General features: G+C 34.8%; 1 protein-coding gene across 2 annotated transcripts in view; it reads left to right on the forward strand.

Annotated features, from left to right (window-relative positions):
* The window catches only part of LOC112056740 (long-chain fatty acid transport protein 1), a 44,167-nt gene that overhangs the window by 9,180 nt on the left and 19,595 nt on the right, over positions 1-15,392 (forward strand). Inside the window, exon 1 of one of the 2 annotated variants that reach the window (XM_024097220.2) lies at positions 14,201-14,345. The exons of the other annotated variant lie outside the window; for it this stretch is intronic. The gene's annotated coding sequence lies outside the window, so the exon portion shown is untranslated. Of the gene's footprint in view, positions 1-14,200; positions 14,346-15,392 lie in introns of those variants that run through there. 2 annotated transcript variants of the gene reach the window in all.

Here is a 15,392-nt window from a genome sequence, read left to right on the forward strand (position 1 = left end):
GGCAGAAAGCCGTTGCCTATAGACAGAGCTACACTACAGTAGACGTGTATGGAACACTTCATACAAATTTTTGCTCTCTGTCCGCAACCTGAGTGGAGGAGTTATCTTGTTTCCCTGTAATTATAATTATAATACACCGACAACCAAGCCCTTTAGACCAAATCACAGTAATGTTGCTAAGAATAGCAACAGCAGTAGAAAATAACAGTAGAAATAAACATGGCGGTAGTATTTTCCTGGGAAAGACGAGTTCTATCACAAAAGGCTACTACTACAGTTTACTAAAAATGTTAGTTTGTATATTTTGTCGGTATACCTACCTACCTACTTTAGTTGCAACCCTGTTATAGGAAAAGACACTTAGGTAATGTATAGTAGGTATATCATCAGCTAGGCTATTCTGTAACGATATTTTTGTAACTCACAAGTGCGAGTTTCGAATTCACCTCTATCTCTCTCTGTTTAACACAATATTATAGAATGAGACCCATAGTGGTAAAATCGAAACTCGCACTTGCGAGTTATACACGACATCGTTATAGAATAGCCGTGCGGGCATCAAATGAATACGCATTTTGGTTTTGGCCGCTTCCTTTAAGTGGTATGAGGTGAATAAACATAAATGTGTACACTGTACAGCCTACCTTTCCAAGTTATTGTGGTAAATATTATCCTAGAGTGCGTCATCACTTACCAACAGATGAGTCCGTTGTTAAGCAAGCTTGTCGCTGAATAAAAAAATATACCTACTACTGTTTATCCACAGTGGAATTAATGATAATGATAAAACAATAGAGACAATAGATACAAGATAAATAAATCTTGTGTGTCTAATCAACTATTATAACTACTTACATACATCTAACTTACCAAAGGCTTTTAAACGTGTCCGGTTAAGCAACATCCATTAAAGGTGTACGGAAGATTACCGTACCTCAAGAGCCGTGATAGCCCAGTGACCTCTGCCTCCGATTCCGTAGGGTGTAGGTTCGAAGCATGCACCTCCAACTTTTCAGTTGTGTGCATTTAAAAATATAAATATCTCGAGCGATGGAAACGATGAAGGAAAAACATCGTGAGGAAACCTGCATACCAGAAAATATTCTTAATTGTCTGCCTACGTTAAGTCTGCCAATCCGCATTGGGCCAGCGTAGTAAACTATTGACCTAACCCCTTTCATTCTGAGAGGAGACACGACCTCAGCAGTGTGCCGAATATGGGTTGATAATGATGAAGGAAGATTTCCTGAAAATACATAACTACCAACAATACGAGTAACTCGTATTTTTGCGTGGTTTTGAACTTTACTTTTGCCTTGACCTGGTCGTGGTTAATCCTTAAAATGAAGGGCATTACAAATAGCTTACAACCGGTAACTGCGAGTGTTTTACCTTACACAGGACATTATCACATACGTGTCATCATCATTATCACTATCAGCTTATATTAACGGGCCTTAAAAAGGCAGGTAAGTGTAGTGTTGCCAGGTGTTCGGATAAAACCAGACATAGTTAGATTTTTCTATTTCGTGTCCGGTCAAAATAAACGGCGTCCGGATTGTCCAGTCTTTTGTTAGGCTTTACATTACAGACGAGCGAACGACTAGTGTGTGTGGGAAAATATTACGGTAAAAATCATGAATGCTTGATTTTACATTAAAAAAATTGTCGTACCTACCTACTAATGTACACAAAATCCTCCATAGGCTGTCAGACCTTTTTACCCATATGTCAGGCCAAACTGACCAGACTGTCCGGCTTTTAATTTCGGCGACCTGGCAACCCTAAGTAAGTAAGCCATTAATAGTAGTTTAGTTTGCGTTTTGTATTAATATTGTTTTCATACTATATCGAATGTTATTATTTTGAAATAACGTGCATATCATACCTACCTGCGAATGCAATTCTCGGTTGCCAATCGAAAGTTCAAAAACCTAAGGTTGTCCATGACACATAAATTACTGTACTTGACAAAGAGGCGTTTGACTCTAGAGAGAGATACTCGACGTGCATACAAATAAGTTTACTTTACTGTCAATGCACGTGAATAATCCGAACCATCCATCACTTTGCCGCGCCAAACTTAATAGCTATATGATATACTCGCAATATTATGTGTACCTACATTATATTTAGTTTGTTGCTTTAAATTTAATTTTCCTGTCTCGAACATCATTTGTTTAAAAATACTATTGATCTTTTTGACCTAACTATATTGTTTTACACCTCTGTTAAATATTAAAAATTTTTGATGCTTGATTTGAATTGAGAATTGAGCTGTAGATCTAATCAGACAACTTAGAAACATTCTACAACCAGTTTTTATACGCTATGATTTGATCGCTGATATATATCAATCAGTTTAAATATTGAAGAAATATTTGGATTTGGTCAATCTTTTTTAAACTGAACTAACTATGAATACAAATGCTTGGATTTTAATTTGAACTCCATGCTACTATTTAAATAAAATGTATTACTATATTAAAAAGTAAACCACGCTATTGCTTGATGTTGTATAAACCAGAAAGTTCGTTACCCATTATAGATTTAGATCTTGGTTGTCCGGAGTAATTTTTACATTGAACTTTTAATATTAAATTACTTAATTTTATAAAGGTTGACTTTGACTACATCGGTCATGGCGAGGTTAGCGATAAATTAAAGGTAAGAATTTTTAAACCAAGTTTTAAACACACGTGAAACACGACACTTGACTTCACGCTACTTCATATAAATATGTTGCTTAGGTATTAAAATTTAGATTAAATCAGAAGCATAGAAAAGATATGTACAAGTTGATTAAAAAAATACTAAGGAAAGATGGGTTCACAAAGTTGGAGGATCAAAATTGATTATTTATTTAGTTTTTGTTATGTTTATATTAATAATTATTTACGAGAAGGTACATAATACAGCCAGCGTGGTGGAATATTGGCCTAACCCCTCTCATTCTGGATGAGACTGAATTCAAGGAGACTTGAGCTCAGCAGTGAGCCGAATATTAGTTCATAATGTTGATGATGACATATACTTAGGTAACTCAAGTTTGGGTTGTCCGTTCTCATAATTGATCATTGATCGTTATCCATAGGTTATACATAGGTACGAGTAACTTTCAAGAACTCAATACAAGCATTTGGATTAATAACAATAATTTGAACTATTAATTGATTAATGATCTCAGTCCCTTGGTAACACGAACAGAACATAGATAAACTATCTACCTATTGCTGTAGTAAATATTACAGCAGTACTTATGGATTATGTTATGGTAGATCTTTCGAGCTCGCCTGGCTTTCAAATTGATTGATTAATTTAACCCGATAACCTAATAATACCAACCAAATTAATATAATAACAACTACCAACTTTCAAGAAATAACAAATCTTTAAAATATGATCTATGATACCGAAACCATCACCATCATCTTAAATACCTATAATTTTAAATGAAATAAACTTTGTAAGGTATATTAAATATTAATTCTAATTTCTGATATAATTCTCGGCTCCGAATAGTTTAGAAATCCTTCCTATAGATACATACGAGTTTATGGAGTTGAGTCAATAGGCACTAAATCTTTTTTTTTGCAGTTTCAATATTGATATTATAATATTTTATAAATTTAATCAACTGTGTGCTGTGTAATCAATAGTGTTAAAGCTCGTTATTGAAATCGTATATCGCAACTACGATATATACATTTTTTAATTGAAAAAGTTGCTCAAAGGCAATCAGATTTAATCTTAACACGAGGTAGTAATAGTACAAGCATCGTAAATTATAATTATTATTAATTACTTATTGTAAAAAAATTGGATAAGTGCGACTCGGACTCTCCTACCACGAGTTCTTTACAAATCACTTGATTACGAATTAATGAAGACTATACTGAAACAATGACGACACTGGACATAAACATAGGCCTCTTTGACTTTTAGAATGGACTTCCAAATACAACATATGATTTAAATAATTAATAAGTACAAAATTACTAAAATATAAAATATTCTGCTAAAATATAAAAGTTAGATATCGCGGACTTATTTGTAGAACTTTTAGAGGTTCAAAAAACCTCCATACATTAATTTAAATTATACGCAATGGTTGAGGCAGTGCATGCGAATAAGTAAGTAAGTTTTTCGGTCCGACCTGTAAGAGAAAACCCGTGATAACTCAGTAGTTATATATGATAGAAATATAAAATATAGCCTATAGCACTCCTCAATAACGTAAAAAGCCGTTAACGTGTAAAGGAAAGTCAGCACAGCAGAAACGTGATATAAGAGGGAGGCGTGTGACACCGAAACCCGTTTACCAATACCATAATGTGGAAATTATTGAAAATTCTATTTTATAAACAATTAAACATGTTTCTGCTTCGTTAACGATAACGACGACCTCCGAAAGGGGTGTGGATTTTCATCCTCCTCCTAACAAGTTAGCCCGCTTCCATCTTAGATTGCATCATCACTTACCATCAGGTGAGATTGTAATCAAGGCCTAACTGTCTTCCGAAAATATACCTAATACCTATCTTTAATCTACTCATAGGTGTAGGTGTAGGTACCTATATCTATAAATGCGAATATCTATAAAGATTTGACATAGATGAAGCGTAACGTATTTTTAATAAGTACCTAACGGGTGTATACCTATTTCCTAAAAACTATTTAATCATTGTTGATGCAACTGGCTGTAAATATTCGAATTTTTGTTTTTTTTACTCGAAAACGTTTATGCAAATAATAGAACTAAACGTTACAGGTAAGACAACAATAAAAGCCATGAAAAAAGGGAGTATGTAATATCATCCATTAGTATATTAAGCGCAAATGGCTACAAACTAGTGGCATCCCCAAACCTCTAGAGCTTTACAGTAAAGAGGTCGAACCCAACACCGAAAGGTCACCGGTTCCGGTTCGATCTCCGATTCCCCGTTTGATGGAATGTCTCAACCACAGTCTTTACCGTATTAATTCCAGGGAAACGGTAATATTGGTCATATTTAAACAAGATGATATCTCAAAATTAACCGACTTCCAAAAAGGAGGAGGTTCTACGTTCGGCTGTATGTATGTTTTTTTTATAATATCCTTTTTTAATTTAGGTTTTTTTAAATTTCCGGTCATGCTATACAATATGAGTATGTAATTATTCCGTGTTCACATTGTTCTCGATAAATGAGGTATTCATTTTTTGTATAATCTGTTATTAGAGGTAATTGAGGTCAGTGATAATAGGTTGTATGGCGAATGACAAAATTCCTAATAATGCGGACGTTCAAAGCATGAAACGAAAGAATATAATTTTTTATCAATCTAGAATACCTACACCCGCGAGTTTGTCCGCATAAAAATCCCTACTACCCTTTGTTTCCCCTAATTAACCCCCTATCCCTAGTGTGCTAGACTCATGTGGATCGACATAGACTATCGAGTCTATGTCGATCCACATGAGTCTAGCACACAGAATATAGATAAAGATTTAGTTATGCTGGACTGGCTATCCTAACATGTTTATTGCCACACCACGCGACGTCACGTGAAGCGGCCTTTTACGCTGTGGCCGATAACGCGTCATCGCGTGGTGGTCTCTGACAATCTTGTACAACTTACAGAACATCGGCCATTTACGTAATTCCAAGATTTGGCTTGGCAATGAACGTGTTAAACAAAAATATTTTTTACATTACTAGTAAGTAGTTTCTACTAACCCATTTAAACAAACTATCGCTTTATAATATTTAAATAGATATTTAATGCAAAACTCTGTTTGCGTATATTTTGAAATTTTACTACATAACTACGAGTATAATTTGCTGCATTATTTATTACGTATATTAATTTAAAACATTGCACCTGCAAATAATATAAAATAAATCGATTTATTAGACTTATATACATTTATAATAGGTGTAACTGAAATTTTTAAATCTTTTAACTAAGACTTAAAAAATACCTAGCTTTAACAGTTTTATTATAATTATAGATATAGATTAAATATTACTTTTATAGAGGACATTTACCATGTTTCCATGGCGGTTTATTTAGTCTTAAACCTTGTTGTCAGGCACTCTACACTGAATTTATTAGCACCATTTAGTTAATAACCACTTAACGTCCCAAAGTCTTCTGAGACACATTAATATTCTGTTAAAGTAATAAATTCGTTGGGAAAATGAGCTTAGAATAATTTTGCGCGTCTGATATATTGCTAATTTTGATTTGACTACTAAGTACGAGTGGTACGAGGGTGAAGGATAACGCATACACTTTTTTACTTGAGTTTTTCCTAGAACCTTGTCAGTTGTCACCCTTACATTTTTTCTAATGTCCTCCCCCCCTAGCAAAGTGGCACGTCGATTCTCTTTCTACGATCGTTAACGCTTCGAAAACTAGAAAGATGTATGGGAATGACATTTGCTATCGACAGGTCACGTGATCAAGATCTGTCATTCCCATACATTTTTCTAGTTTCGAAGCGTTAGCGATCGTATTTAAAGAGAATGAATTGCCACTTGGCTAGAGGGGCTGGAGTATGGTCTTCTTTACTACTATAATTATTCTAAAATATGTTAAACGTTATTTAGGAAATATTACATATACTAAATTAGACGCTTGAACACCCCCAATTTCTGTCTGAAAGTGTAAACTTGAGCTTCAATAATAAAGGGGCCGGAGTCAATACTGACAGATCAGGGGGTTGAACCCCCTCTGCTTAACTATTTTTGTACTCACTCTTAACAGTATTTAACGATAATATTGGCCATTTAAAAAAAATATATATGGAAATTAATTTTCAACGAAAAGAAAATGGCTATTTTTTATGTTTGGTCACCGATATTCTTACACTAGGATGTTTGTGTATTAGTTGGTATATATGATTACATACTGATAACGTTTATGATAGTCGCGAATATTTTGTATACATACATGTAACAGTGATTGACTGATATAGCTGCTGGAAAATTTAAATACCTACTCGTATAATCGTTTTTGGCAGTACTTATGTTACTTAGCGATAACAAAAACTAAAAATGGCATACATAATATTAAATCTTGAATGATATAAGTAGGTATGTATATTAAATCGTGGAAAATTAGGCACTCGAGTAAAACTCCACAAAAGAAATCATAGGTAAAATTTGTTTTGTTTTAATTCTCAAATGGATTGGGCAGCATTAAAAGTCTCAGGATATTCGCTTGCAATAATTACCTTCAGATTTTAATCGATTTACTTTAAAAATTATATTGGCGCTAACATGCGACCAACGAGATAATCTGGAGTACAGAAATAGACAAATTTCACCGGAAAATTGCAACCGGAAATACCTCTATCTGTTTCATTGCGTTGGGACGAAAGAGATGGGACTGGGACTACCTACTCCGCCGCCATTGGACAAGATTGAATACTGAAGCTACAATAGCTCAACGGTTAAAGAGGTCGGACTCATCATCGAGGGGTGGTGTTTCGATCCACGCCCCGTTAATCTATAGTCGTACCATCTCCTAGTACAGTTTTTCCCAACTAGTTGGAGGAGAATGGGAAAATTGGTCATATTTAAAAGATATGACAAATATTCTTAAAAAAAATTGTGTCTATTTCTTGATCGCATGTTAGCGCAACTGAACCTTCCCAAATATAGACTAAATATTATAAAAAGAGTTAAAGTACTTCATGTGGATCCCTTTAACCTCACCTCTCGTATTCCCACGGAAAAGGAACCTACGCGGGTGAAATCGCGGGACGTCAGCTAGTATAAAACTAATATTTTAAACAGGTTGTATTGTGGTGTTGTAGGGGGATAATCTCTGGTTCTAACTAAACCGATTTTGAAAATTCTTTAACCACTAGAAAGTCACGTTGTTTGTGACTGTCATAAACTATTTTATCCCCGTATTCTCACGGGAGCGGAAATAACGCAGGTGAAACTTTATCTATTGGTGAAAACCGCATGAAAATCTTTTCAGCAAGTAGTTTAGGAGCTTATCGCGAGCATATTAAGCGCGCGAGATTTTCTTTTTGTAATATTATTTTTAGATTACCTAAATTGTTACTAAATAAATACTTTATTTAAGAATTATGTACCTAATTAGAATATGTATTACTACATTACTGCCATCCGAATGACCGTCTGTAGAATAATAAACGAGTTATAGTGCGTGAAATATATAGAAGGTACATTATTTATTGCGAATTACTTAAATTATTAGATACAGGATTTACTATTTGTTTATAATTCACATATACATATTAATAATTAAATTAAAATCATATTACTTAAATTACATTTGTAAACATTTTTAAGACAGTAACAAAAATTACCACATTAAAATTTAATATTTCACAAACAGGTAACTGAATTGAAATTGTTGTTGACATGCCATGGGGTACACCAGTAAAAAGACAGACAGACAAAATATTGTGTATAAGGAGAAGAATGACTACGGACACAAAAAACAAATTTTTACCTTCAAGCTTCATGGGCATTTATCTAAATCCGCCACTGCATAATATTTGCTTACAATTTGTGACATGTTTACCGTTTAATTACGTAACTAAGTACTGCCTGATTTTTCTGCACTAAACTAAGAGAAAATCTCTCACAGGTTATCACTTATCTTAAAGTTACAATCAATCGTCGATCTAAGTCCGCGACTATTTAAGTAAATAAGTAGATTATTTAAGTAAATTAGGTTACGTACCTAAAGAAAAAAACTTTCGAAAGAGACTATACAGCTCACTTTGTGGCATTAATACGAGCTTCATAATTCTTAATACGAAGCTTAAATATTTCACAAGTCTCGCGTTGATGTTCCAGTTAAATTAATAATTTATGTGAATCTTGTTTTAAAACTTTGATGTTATTTATATGCCTATATTCTATTTCGTTGATTGATTGTGAAATTCTAACAGGGTTAAGGTGTGTCTTAACCTTAAGATCCTGTATTTCTGTTGATGAAGCAATGCCACCAGAATAGATTTTTAGAAACTTTAAAATCAAACATAGAGTTATGTGAGATAAAGTAGCAAGTAATTTTCTCGCCTCGTACTTAATTTTATTATTTTAAATTAAATAGATATGTGAAAACTTTTACTTCTCACGAGCGCATGTTAAAGTTTCGCAACAAACAAAGAATCCGTACGATTTCAATAAGTCGGTAGGCCGCAGATATTTTCTTCAAATTGGAGATGATGACAGTTTTTTAAATTGTATATAAATTAGGAGTATGCTAATAGTAAATTGTAAAAGTAGCCGGGTATCTGCGATCAGCTCATATTTCGGTGCTACAGGAATATAAATCAGATTCAGGGTCAGATTAGCGGCGCTGCCAAGGGTCCCTGACAAACGCCCCATACAAAATGGCACGATTTAATGACGTCGTAGATCATAATCATCGTTAGATTTGTATGAGCGTTCAAACTAAATTACTACTATCTTTGTTATTTGTGCGTTTACATTCATAGTTCATATATTGAAAATGTCTCGTTTAATGTAAGGAAGCTAAAACTATATGAATTTTCATCTAATTACGATTAAATATTTTTAGTAGATTTTAAAATTTTATAATGTTATTTATTTTGCAAACGTCTATGCTTTTTATGTATAAATTAGTTAACATTGACCTTATTTACCAGAATATCTCATGAAAATCAATATATTAAAATCTAGTCATCATCCCCATTGCTCTTTTCGTTAAATTTTCTCAATCAATTTGCAAATGTTCATAAAATTTATATTTTGTATAAAAATATAATTGGAGTAGTTTGCTCCGTGATCAATTTTATTCACATTTAGTTACAAATTTATTAGGTATGAGCATTTTAAGAAATAACTTAAATTTAATATCACGTGTCTCAAAGTTAACCATCGTGAGGAAACCAGCACACATGAGAATTTTCTTAATTATCTACGTGTATGAAGGCTGCCTATCCGCGTTAGGTCAACCTGGTCGTCTATTGGACTAACTCCTCTCATTCTCAAATTTCTCTCTTTTTCTCATCTCAAATTTTTCTTTAATCGGAGGATTAATTCCAGTCAGTAAAATGACAAGTGCAACTGTCACTTTCAGATGGCTTTCTTTAATCCATACATTCTGAAATCCGCTTTAAAATACTAACCTCTTTGACACTTATTTTATGTATCTAAGACTAACCTACTTTCAATAATTCCAGAGAGGAATTTGTTACTTCATTTTTTTTAATTTTGTTTTAGTACTACCGACTCGTAAATCTATGGTTTTAACCACTTGAGAAGACTGTTCTAAAGTGTAATAGTTAAATTGTGCGTGTTCTAGTACGCACTTAAACAGTATTCTTGTTTTACAGCCTTGCTTTGTACCTACTTTCTTTATCGTTTTCTCTTAAGCAGAGAGAAAACTTAATTATAGTTAGGTTGCCTACGTCAGGTCGTTTGCTGCATACTATGTCTATAATTTAATTTATTAATGCTAACATGCAGTTATACCTACGTGTTTTAAGTTACTTACTATGTAGGTACCTAGAATTGCTGGAGTGTTGCAAATATTATTATGCAGGTAAAATAAAAAAATATAAAATTCATATAGGTATCACGAATTTCAAACTCAACAGTCATTAGTTAGTTATCTAAGATTTAAAAAACATATTAATATTATGAATAACGTTGAATATGCATAACATTTTCATTAGTATTCCTAAACCAAATATTTGGTGTTCACTTAACCATTATTATGTAAGGTAAAGTACTTGTAAAATAATAGCCTGCAATAGTCAGATACACTTGTAGGAAGGCTGAAAGTTTGCTTATGGTCCTACTGTATTTTAAGTAGGCCAATTAAAAAGCAAGTATTGTATTTTAAGTATATTTTACGGCCTCCGTGGCGCAGTGGATTTACAAGACGCAGGTCCTGGATTCGATTTCCGGCTGGGCCGATTGAGGTTTTCTTAATTAATAATAATAATAATAAAATCATAAATTCAGCTAAAAAACATAAAATAAATAAAGAAAACATAAGACTAGGCTGAATGGGGGGGGGGCGCTACCTCAGCTCTGTGCTAAATAACTGTAGTGCTGATTTTCAGGCATGACCACAGGGTGAGCTCACGGACTGATCGGTGTGGCTGGTAGGAGGCCTCGGCTGTGGCTAGTTACCACCCTACCGGCAAAGACGTACCGCCAAAAAATACGGTTAAAGATTTTTTGCCAGCTTTAATCGAGACCTAGGCCGAGAACTTTGAGTTTTCCTAAAAGGAGGTATGGCTATCGCAAGTCTACTGTGCACCAAAAATGACGCCATCACGTAGAGTAGAGCCGACTACAGACAAATATTGATGTTTTTAAGCAATATAGGAGTATTTTAGGAAGAATATATTTGCTAAGGACAAATAACTGTTTTTCGTCCGAGGAAGTATGCTTATTTCTGCCGCCAAGCAGTGTTAAGTGTGAGGTTATTTCGGTAACATGAGGTAAACCACCTAAGTATGTGCCTCAAATTTAGAATTCACAATCCATATTCGGCTCACTGCTGAGCACGAGTCTCATCTCAGAATGAGAGGGGTTAGGCCTTTGCCCACCACGCTGGCTCAATGCGGATTGGCAGGATTCAAGAATTGAGAAAATTCTCAGGTATGCAGGTTTCCTCAAGATGTTTTCCTTCACCATTTAAGACACGTGATATTTAAATTTTTAAAATGCAAATAACTGAAAAATTGGAGGTGCATGCCCCAGATGAGATTCGAACCTACGCCCTCCGAATCGAAGGCAGAGGTCAAATCCACTAGGCTATCACGTTCCTGAATTGCTAGCTAGTATCTAATTGTTGAGCCTGACTGACTTTAGAAGGACAAAGGACATCAGGGAATCTGTAACTAGGAACATATTCATCGACTAAATTTGCAATGATAAATTGTGGAAATAGGTATTTATTTGTTTTTAATGAATCTAGAAAAAAATACGATAACTTGTCGGAAACGTGTCGGAAGTTATATATCTGCAAACTACGTCAATGGGTGCAAGATCAAGCCAGAACAGATATTTCCGGTTTTAAAGCTTTGATTAATGGTCAGGTTTAGATTCGTTATAGCTGAGTGTAAAAAAACTATAAAATACCTAACTCCTTACACAGATTAATAAACAACTATTCTGTGCCAAATGAATATCTATTAGTTTTTCTGAAGCTTTGGATTTAACGGTAGCTATAGTTTGTTTGGTAGCAATAGCATACTATCACATTTAGGACAACAGTTGACATTGACTGCCTTATTGTGGCTTCGGATCACGAGATCTTGGGTTCGAGACCTGGGTCAGGCTGTGTAATATTTAGTTTTCTAGAAATTTCCAGTCAACTTCTCAGTCCGGATTAAGGAAGTTGGTTAGTGCTACACCCCTGTGCATGGAAACACGTAAAATAGTCCGCCCAGGTTATTATTATTATCATCTGATAGTGATCAGTATATAAGTATCTATACAAAACATTATCAAACCACCAACCGCATTGAAGCAGTATGGTGGGTCTAAGTTTCATAAGGATGGAGGCCTGGCCATGTAGTGGGCTATTAAAATAGGCTAAAAATGATGATGATTAAATACTGAAATAATAATGAATAACGTGTGTCTTATTCGTTGATAACAGTAATATTTCTTAAGAAAATATTATCATACCTAACCACCTAATTCAAAACAATCGCCTGCTGAAAAGCAAAGATACTCGTAGGTATAAAAAGATGAACACAAAGATTTATTCATATCTAAAAGAAAAATCTGAAGACTGACTGAAGAAAAAGGTGATTGTCCGACATCGTACGGACGTTGACCTTTCGTTAAAAATTAAGTTTGAAGTAGATAACCCTCGACATAAAAAAAACTTTAAAAAGTTTAGAGAAACTTTTTAAAGTTATCGGCATTTTTATTCAGCACTCCTTGAGACTATTGTTATGAGTCCAGACACAATATACCTTCCCTCATTTTCTGAGAATTTGAGCATTCCGCTTTCTACTAATAATTTTTCAGTAAAACTTTTCCTCGCAGACTTGGGAAGTTGGTGGTGCTAAACGACCGTGCCTCGGAGTGCACGATAAACCGGGTCATTATCATTATTCATTACACATTGCACATGAAAATGGTCGTCGTCTGTCAGTCAACCTGGCGCAGCGTGGTGGGTCTAAGATCCAAATCCCTTCTCCAAAACAAAGTAATGCCCAATAATGGGCTGTTAAACAAAGCTAATAATGATGTAGTACAAGTTCCACGATTACAGGTCGTATTAACATTCATTAATTATGATATTGTAGAGGGGAGAGATCAGTGTTGGTATGAATAAGAGGGTATTTGATGACTTGAGCTCAGTTGTTTGTTAGGCAGCGTAGACACCGTCACGCTGCTAGTCGCGTTAGTGTTTTTGTGCAATAATGTGTTGTATTTATTGTTTATCACACTAAACAATAATGACCTAAACCAGACTAAACAATTTTTGTTTAGTGTGGGCATGGAGAAAATGTCGGACAGGAAACTAAGGTGAGTTGAAGCATTCAAAGGGATGCCTTAACCTACTCCCAAGGTCACAAGTCCTGGGACCTTGTCGAGGTTGTTTCCTCTGCCACAAAATAATGGTACAATCGCTGTCGCTACTACCTATCACGTCACAGAGCTGAAGCGCTTTACGGCTTTAGCTGTTTAATCTCAACGTCATCCGGCGTGAAAGGTGCCACAGGTAAAGACAGTCGACGACTGTTTTCACTCTCTACCACTGTATGAAGTTGTGTGCAAAGGTCGTTCACTCTCACTTTCCTTTTACTAAACTGCCTCGAAAATGCTATAAGTCGCGTGAGGCTTTCGTATTCTGACCCCTTACAGGCCGTTGTCCCTAAAAGCTGTGATTAATTGTTACCGTGTAATATAATTAATGAGTTTATAGGCCAAGAGTGAGCTGCTGAATGTTATATTTATAAATCGCTCTTTATTTTTGTAATGATATTTCAGGCGCTCCGCGAACGCTGCCTCGTGCAGTTGGTTCTACACAAAAATTAGATCGCGAACATAAGTCACAGTATTCAAATTATTCAAGAAACTAGTATAGTTTTTAGTGAATGACAATTAAAATCAGTGTTTTATATAATATGTTTTATATATAAATTATAATTATTTTCCGTAAAAACCTTACAAATAAAAATATGTTAAATATCCGTATGTAAACACTCGTTTATCCAAGGATAGACGTTAAGACGTCAACGACTTTTATTTGTTTTGAAGCCGTGAAATATATAATGTTGTTGTGTCGGTCAAGCAACAAAGCATAGATCTTATTTTACTTGTGAGAACTTCTTCCTCGTGCAGTGCTTGGACAGAGAGTGTATACAGGTACAGTGTAAAAAAGGTATTAATTCCTTGAACGTGCATAAGTAACCTGTAGAAAGTGTAGGTTTATTGACGGCGGCGTAAAACAATTCACACCTTCCGGAAAGCGATGGAAATCTACTCGGATGGTCGGTTCTTTATGAAGAGTTTAATCTCTCGACCTCTTTTTTTATGCGTAATAGAGTTGCCCACGACCCTGATAGTAAGTGTAGATATGGGTTATATTAGGGCTTACCAACCTAGAAAATACTGACTTATTCAGCCAGTCAGTCAGACTTTAAATAGAAATTATGAAAAATCAGAATAGAAAGATTTCGGAAAAACATTCCAGACTGTTGACTTATTTGTAGATATTATGCATACTCATATCCCTTCACAAATTTTAAGTAGGTACACTTTCTCAGGGTAAATATAACTAACCTGAGACACTAGAGAACTAGCGAAAAAGATAGAAAGAAATAAAAGTCATCTATAACACAATACACCCAAAAGAAATAAAAGAAAAAAAACCATAACAAAAATAAGTTCCTAAAATTAGCATCATGTGATCTTATAAGGGTTTCATCATATCATCATAATCATCATCATCATCATTATCATCATCATCATCATCATCATCATCATCATCATCATCAGCCGATGGATGTCCACTGCAGGCCATAAGCCTTTTGTAGGGACTTTCTAAAATCACGATCCGGAGCCGCCTGCATCTAGCGAAACCCTGCGAATCGCTTGATGTCGTCAGTCGACCTGGCGGAGGGTTGACCAACATTGCGTTTTTTAGTGCGGAATCGCCATTCCAGTACCTTGTGATCACAACATCCATGGGCTTTTCGAACTATGTGCCTCGCCCAATGCCACATAGCTTCGCAACTCGTTGAGCTATGTCGGTGACTTTGGTTCTTCTGCGGATCTCCTCATTTATAATTCGAACACGCGTATCTTTACTACGCGTATCTCGTTTTTTAATTATTTAGCTTTTCAAGCCTTTTAACAAACTGGTGACTAAACTTACTTACAAGTTTCATTAATTTGTTTTTTTTCAAGGGT

Source organism: Bicyclus anynana, chromosome 3 (genome assembly GCF_947172395.1).
Source record: "Bicyclus anynana chromosome 3, ilBicAnyn1.1, whole genome shotgun sequence".
NCBI classification, from domain to species: domain Eukaryota; kingdom Metazoa; phylum Arthropoda; class Insecta; order Lepidoptera; family Nymphalidae; genus Bicyclus; species Bicyclus anynana.